Consider the following 7,730-nt stretch of genomic DNA (forward strand, 5'->3'; position numbering starts at 1 on the left):
AAGTTTTAAAAACAAATGTTAAAAAAATTGTTTTCACATGCAAGTCGGAAATAAGTTGTACTTGAAATGGGGTATAGAAATCTATACTGACCTATGGGAAATTGAAGGGGAAGGGGATAAGAGAAGGAGGGAGAGATAGAAGGAAGGGCAGATTAGGGGAAGGAGTATTTAGAATGCATGCCATCTTGGGGTGAGGGGAGGAATAGATGGGGAGAAATTTTGGAACTCAAAATCTTGTGGAAGTGAATCTTGAAAACTAAAAATAAGTAAATTAATAAAAATAAAGTATTAAAACAGTAACAAGTATAAAAAAAGAGAAGTGGAGGAAAAATTCAGAAGAGAAATGAGTGATGCAATAAATCATGAAAAATGAGTCAAGAGCTTGCCAATGGAGACCCACAAAATATTGAAGAAAATAATGCTTTAAAAATAGATTAACCCAAATGACAAAAGAATTCTAAAAATCCAATGAGGGGAAGAATGCCTTAAAAAGCAGATTTGGCCAAATGGAAGAAGAAGTCCAAAAGTTTACTGAAGAAAATACTTCCTTAAAAATTAGAATGGAGCAAATGAAAGCTAATGACTATATGAGAAATCAAGGCACTTTAAAAGTACTCCAAAAGAATTAAAAAATAGAAGAGAATGTGAAATATCTCATTGGAAAAACAACTGACCTGGAAATAGATCCAGGAGAGAGAATTTAAAAATTATTAGACTATTTGAAAGCCATGATCAAAAAAAGAGCCTAGACATCATCTTTCAAGAAATTATCCAGGAAAACTGCCCTGATATTTTAGAACCAGAGGGCAAGATAGAAATTGAAATATTCCTCAGATCACCACCTGAAAGAGATCCCCAATGGAAAACTCCTAGGAACATTGGAGCCAAATTCTAGAGTTCCCAGGTCAAGGAGAAAATATTGCAAGCAACCAGAAAGAAACAATTCAAGTATTTTGGAAACACAATCAATATAACACAAATTTAGCACCTTGGAATATGATATCCCGGAGGTCAAAGGAGCTAGAATTAAAACCAAGAATCCCCTTCCCAGCAAAATGGAGTATAATGCCTCAGGGTAAAAAGTGGAAATTCAGTGAAATAGAGGACTTTCAAGCATTCTTGATGAAAAGACCGGAGCTGAAGAGAAAATTTGACTTTCATATACAAGACTCAAGGGAAACATGAAGAGGTAAACAGGAAAGAGAAATCATAAAGTTGAACTGTTTACATTCCTGCTTGGAAAGAAGATATTTGTAACTCATAAGACCTTTCTCAGTATCAGGGTAATTGAATGGAATATATATGTATGTGTCTGTGTATAGTATATATGTGTGTGTGTGTGTATGTATATATATATATTTGTATATACATATGTTCATATATACATGGAGAGAGAGAGAGAGAGTGCACAGTGAGTTGAATATGAAGGGATGATATCTAAAAAAATAAAATTAAGTGGTAAGAGAGGATTGCTCTGGGAGAAGGAGAAAGGAAGTGGTAGAATTGGGTAAATTATCTCACTTAAAAGAGGCAAGATAAAGCTTTTACAGCAGAGGGTAAGAAGAGGTGAGGTGAGAGGAAATGGGTGAATCTTACTCTCATTGGATTTGGCTTAAGGAAGGAATAAAATGCACAGTGATTTGGGTATGGAAATCTATTTTACCCTACAGGAAAATGAAGGAAAGGGATAAGAGGTGATGGATGAGAGTTGAGAGGGAATATTGGAGAGGGGGTATTCAGAAGCAAACACTTTTGAGGAGGAACAGGGTCAAAGAATAGAATAGAGTAAAACAAGGGTGGGATAGGATGGTGGGAAATACAGTTAGTCTTTCCATAAAAGACTAAATGCGTTGAACTGAGCTCCTCTCTCACCCTGGTACAACAGAGTTTTCCTGCTGACCTTTCAAGTTGTCTTGCGCTGGTAATTTGTTTCACTTGGTCTTGTTGTGGGTTCTGCTGCTTTAGAATTTGTTTATGGTCATTTCTTAAAAGAATTTGGTGGGGCTTAGGGAAGAGCTCAGATGAGTCCCTGCCTTTACTTGGTTCCACCCAGAGTATTTTTTTATATGACTATAGATAGCTTTATATATGCATCATATTCGAAATGAAAACACACATAGGAGATTTCATCAGCAATTTCAATGGAAAAATTCAGTGGTCCTTAGGGTAAAATAGTAAAGCAAATAGTAATGCTTTTCCTTTAGTGTTATTTACATTGATAAAGCCCTATCTATTTCTTATGTGGAATCATTTGATGATAACAAAGTCTTTGGGGGTAGGAATGTTATTTTCTGTTTTGATTAGCGGGGCATCACCAAAAACAACACTTTTCATGAGATGGAGGATGTCTATACTGTAACCTGGACTTGCCACTGAATGCCAAGAAGTACACACTGTTTCATCTGTCCTGAAGGTGGCTCTCTGTTTGCTTTATTCCCTTACTCTAAAGTGAGCTCTTTGTCAGAAGTGATTATCTCATTTTTCTATTTGAAACTCCAGTGAAAAGTAGAGTTTTGGGGACATAATAAACACTTAGTAGGGCAGTTAGGTGGTATAATGGATAGAGCACTAGGACTGAAGTCAAGAAGACCTTATTTCCAATTTGGCCACAGGCACTTAGTATCTGTGTGACCCAGGACAAATGACTTAACCCAATATGCCTCAGTTTCCTCATTTGTAAAATGAGTTGGAGAAGGAAATGGCAAACCACTCCACTATCTTTGCCAAGAAAACCCCAAATGGGGTCACAAAGAGTTGGACACAAGTCAAATGATTAACAACAACAACAACAAAAGACTTTAGTAACTGAGGGGCAGCTCCTTGCCAAGAAAAGCCAATGGTATACTTAGAGAATTGTAAAGAATCAACTAAAAAACTACTTGAAACAATTAACATTAGCAAAGTTGCAAGATATAAAATAAGCCCACATAAATCATTGGCATTTCTATATATTACTAAAAAAGTACAACAAGAGATAGAAAGAGAAATGCCATTTAACATATTTGTAGACAATATACAATACTTGGGAGTCTACCTGCCAAGACAAACCTAGGAACTATATGTACTCAATTACAAAACATTTTTGTCACAAATAAAATCAGATCTAAATAATTGAAAAAAAAATATCAGCTGCTCATAGGTAGGCTGAGCTAATATAATAAAAATGACAATTCCACCTAAATTTATTTACTTGTTCAGAGCTATACCAATTAAACTACCAAAAATATTTTATAGAGCTAGAAAAAAAGAACAGTAACAAAACATATCTGGAAGAATAAAAGGTCCAGAATAACAAAGGAATTAGTGAAAAGCAATGCAAGGGAATGTGGCCTAACTGTACCAGATCTAAAACTATATTATAAAATGGCAATCATCAAAACTACTTGGGACTGGCTAAGAAATAGAGTGGTAGATTAGCAGAATAGGTCAGGTACACAAGACACAGTAGTCAATGATAATATCAATCCACTTTTTGATAAACTCAAAAACCCCAGCTTCTGAGATAATAACTCACTATTTAACAAAACTGCTAGGAAAACTGGAACATAGTATGGCAGAAACTAGGCATAAACAAATACCTTACATCATATACCAAGATAAGGTCAAAATGGGTACACAATTTAGACACAAAGGGTGAAACTATGAGCAAATCAGGAGAGCAAGGAAAAGTTTACCTGTTAGATCTATAGAGAACAGAAGAATTTATGACCAAATAAGAGATGGAGAACATTATGAAGGCAAAATGGATAATTTTGATTACATTAAATTGAAAAGTTTTTGCACAAAGCCAACGCCATCAAGATTAGAAGGAAAGTAGAAAATTGGGAAACAATTTTTACATCCAGTATCTCGGATAAAGCCCTCTTTTTAAAAATATATAGAGAACTGAGTCAAATTTATAAAACTACAAGACATTCCCCAATTGATAAATGTTCAAAGACAATGAACAGGCAGTTTTTGAATGAAGAAATTAAAACTATATGTAGTCATATGAAAAATTAATGCTCTAAATCACTATTGACTAGAGAAATACAATCAAAACAACTCTGAAGTAGCACATTACACCTCTCAAATTGTGTAATGTGACAAAACAGGAAAATGATAAATGTTGGGGAATATGGGGGGGGAAATAGAATGCTAATGCATTGTTGGTGGAGTTGTGAATTGATCCAATCATTCTTTTTTTTAAACTTTTTATTAATTAATTTATTTTTAGTTTTCAACATTCAATTCCACAAGATTTTGAGTACCAAATTTTCTTTCCATCTCTCATCTCCCTCACCCCAATATAGCATGCATTCTAAATGGCCCTTCCTCCAATCTGCCCTCCCTTCTATCATTCCTCCACTTCTCTTATCCCCTTACTTTTCTATTTTCCTAGGCAAGATTGATTTCTATACTCCATTGCCTGTGCATCTTGTTTCCCAGTAGCATGTAAAAACAATTTTTTAACATTCTGTTTTAAAATTTTGAGTTCTTAATTCTCTCCCTTGCTTCATCTCCACCTATTTTCATTGAGAAGGCAAGAAATTTGATATACATTATACATGTGGAGTCATGTGAAACACTTCCATAATAGTCATATTATGGAAAGCCCCATAAACCAGAAATGTTTTTTTAGATATTATCTCCTATGTGTGTTTTCATTTCGAATATGATGCATATATAAAGCTATCTATAGTCATATAAAAAAATACTCTGGGTGGAACCAAGTAAAGGCAGGGACTCATCTGAGCTCTTCCCTAAGCCCCACCAAATTCTTTTAAGAAATGACCATAAACAAATTCTAAAGCAGCAGAACCCACAACAAGACCAAGTGAAACAAATTACCAGCGCAAGACAACTTGAAAGGTCAGCAGGAAAACTCTGTTGTACCAGGGTGAGAGAGGAGCTCAGTTCAACGCATACCACCAGCACAGACTGGGCCCCAGCATAACTGGAGCAGGCCTCTGGGTGACTGAATCACTTGTGGCAGTGGCAGTTTCCAGACCTCTCATCCCACAGATGCCAAATACAACTCAGAAGGTCAGTAGGAAAGGACTGTTGCACCAGGTTTAAAGAGGAATTTAGTCTAATGCAGGCCACACCAGCATAGCCACAGGCCCAGCAAACCAGGAGTAGGCCTTGGGAGTCACTGAATCAGCAGCAGCAGAAGCAGCAGTAACTGTAGTGGCTATGTCTGCTTCCCAAGGGGTCAAACAACTGATCATAAGGAGATCATATGGATCTTTTTGCTAGCACTGATGCAGGAATCTTTCTTTGCCCATATTTTGATCCAGCTTGCAACCCTGGGTGGGTGGTCCCAGGACAAAGAGGAGTACTAATATAGCAGAGCTTGGGACAGCAGTGGATGGGGGACTCTTCTCACAGTTCCAGGTTAGAAAAGAATGCTTGTTGTCTCTCACAGATGAGAGCACAAGCCAGGACAGTAGTAAACACCTCTGCTTATATCATACCACCTTGGAAGAACTGAAAACTTAGAAGTCCCCAGAATTATCTCTGAAAAAAGTGGCAGCACAAAACCCCTTAAGTTTGGGACAGTGTGACCTCTACCCTGGAAACAGAGCTGTACTTCAACAAACACTTAAAAGGCAACTAATAAGCTGGGAACATCAGCAAATAAGAAAAAATTCTAACTATTGAAAATTACTCTAGTGATAAGGAAAATCAAAGCACAGATTCAGAAGGAGATAACAAAGGCAAAGGTCCTCCATCCAAAGCCTCCAAGAAAAATATGAATTGGTCTCAGGTCACGGAAGAGCTCAAAAAGGATTTTGAAAATCAAGTAAGAGAGGTAGAGGAAAAATTAGGAAGAGAAATGATAATCATGCAAGAAAATCACAAAAAATGAGTCAACAACTTGGTAAAGGAGATACACACACACATACTGAAGAAAATAACACCTTTAAAAATAGACTATGGGTAGCTGGGTGGCACCGTGAGTAGAGCTCCAGGCTTGGAGTCAGGAGGACCTGAGCTCAAATCTGGCTTCAGACATTTGAAACTTTGACACTTACTAGCTATGTGACCCTGGGCAAGTCACTTAATCCTGATTGCCTCACCATAAAGCAAAAAAAAAAAAAAAAATAGACTAACCCCAATGGCAAAAGAGGTTTAAAAAGCCAATGAGGAGAACAATGCCTTAAAGAGCAGAATTGGCCAAGTGGAAAAAGAGGTCCAAAAGTTCACTGAAGAAAATAATTCCTTAAAACTTAGAATAGAGCAAATGGAAGCTAATGACTCTATGAGAAATCAAGAAATTATAAAACAAAATGAATAGAATAAAAAAAGTAGACAATGTGAAATACCTCCTTGGAAAAACTACTGACCTGGAAAATAGATCCAGGATAGATAATTTAAAAATTATTGGACTACCTGAAAGTCATAATAAAAAAAAAGAGCCTAGATATTATCTTTCAAGAAATTATCAAGGAAAACTGCTCTCACATTCTAGAACCAGAAGGTAAAATAGAAATTGAAAGAATCCACCAATCACCTCCTGAAAGAGATCCTAAAAGGACAACTGCCAGGAATACTATGGCCAAATTCCAGAGGTCCCAGGTCAAGGAAGCAGCCTGAAAGAAACAATTCAAGTGTTGTGGAGCCACAGTCAGGATAGCACAAGATTTAGCAACTTCTCCATTAAAGGATCAGATGGCTTAGAATATGATAATCTGAAGGGGAAAGGAGCTAGAATTACAAGCATGAACCAACTACTCAGCAAAACTGAGTATAATTCTTCAGAGGAAAAATAGACATTCAATTAGATTGAGGATTTTCAAGCATTCTTGATGAAAAGACTAGATCTGAATACATAATTTGACATTCAAACACAAGACTCAAGAGAAGCAATAAAAGGGAAACAGGAAAGGGAAATGATAATGGGCTTAATAAATGCAAACTGTTTACATTCCTACATGAGAAAGTTATATTTATAACTCATAAAACCTTTCTCATTACTAGGACAGTTAGAAGGAGCATATATATATAGAGAGAAGACACAAGTGTGAGTTAAATATGAAGGGATGATACCAAAAAATAAAATTAATGAATGAGAAAGTAATGTACTGGGAAAAAGAGAAAGGAAGAGGTAAAATGGGGTAAATTATCTCACATAAAAGAGACAAGAAAAAGCTTTTGTATTGGAGGGGAAGAAGAGGGAGGTGAGGGGGTTTGAGTGAGCCTTACTCTCTTCAGAATTGGCTCATAAAGGGAATAACATACATACTCAATTGTGTATAGAAATCTATCTTACTTACCATACAGGAAAGTAGGAGAGGAAGGGAATAAGAGAAGGGTTTGTGGGGAGGTGATAGAGTAGAGGACATATTGGATAGGGGTTAGTTAGAAACAAAGTACTTTTGAGGAGGGATAGGGTGAAAGGAGAGAGAGAATAGAATAAATGGAGGTGATAGGATGGAGGTAAATACAGTTAGCAATAGTAACTGTGAAAAAAAAATGGAAGCAAGTTCATCTGATAAAGGCTTCATTTCTCAAACATATAGAGAACTGAATCAAATTTATAAAAATAAGAGCCATTTTCCAATTGATAAACAATCAAAAGATATGATCAGTTTTCAGATGAAAAAATCAAAACTATCTATAGCCATATTAAAAAAAATACTCTGACTCACTATTGAATGGAGAAATGCAAATTAAAATAATTCTCAGGTACTACCTCATATCTATGAGATTGGCTAATAGGACAGAAAAGGTAAATGACATAAGCT

The sequence above is a fragment of the Vombatus ursinus genome, unplaced genomic scaffold (genome assembly GCF_900497805.2).
Source record: "Vombatus ursinus unplaced genomic scaffold, bare-nosed wombat genome assembly UNPS02007408.1, whole genome shotgun sequence".
NCBI lineage: Eukaryota > Metazoa > Chordata > Mammalia > Diprotodontia > Vombatidae > Vombatus > Vombatus ursinus.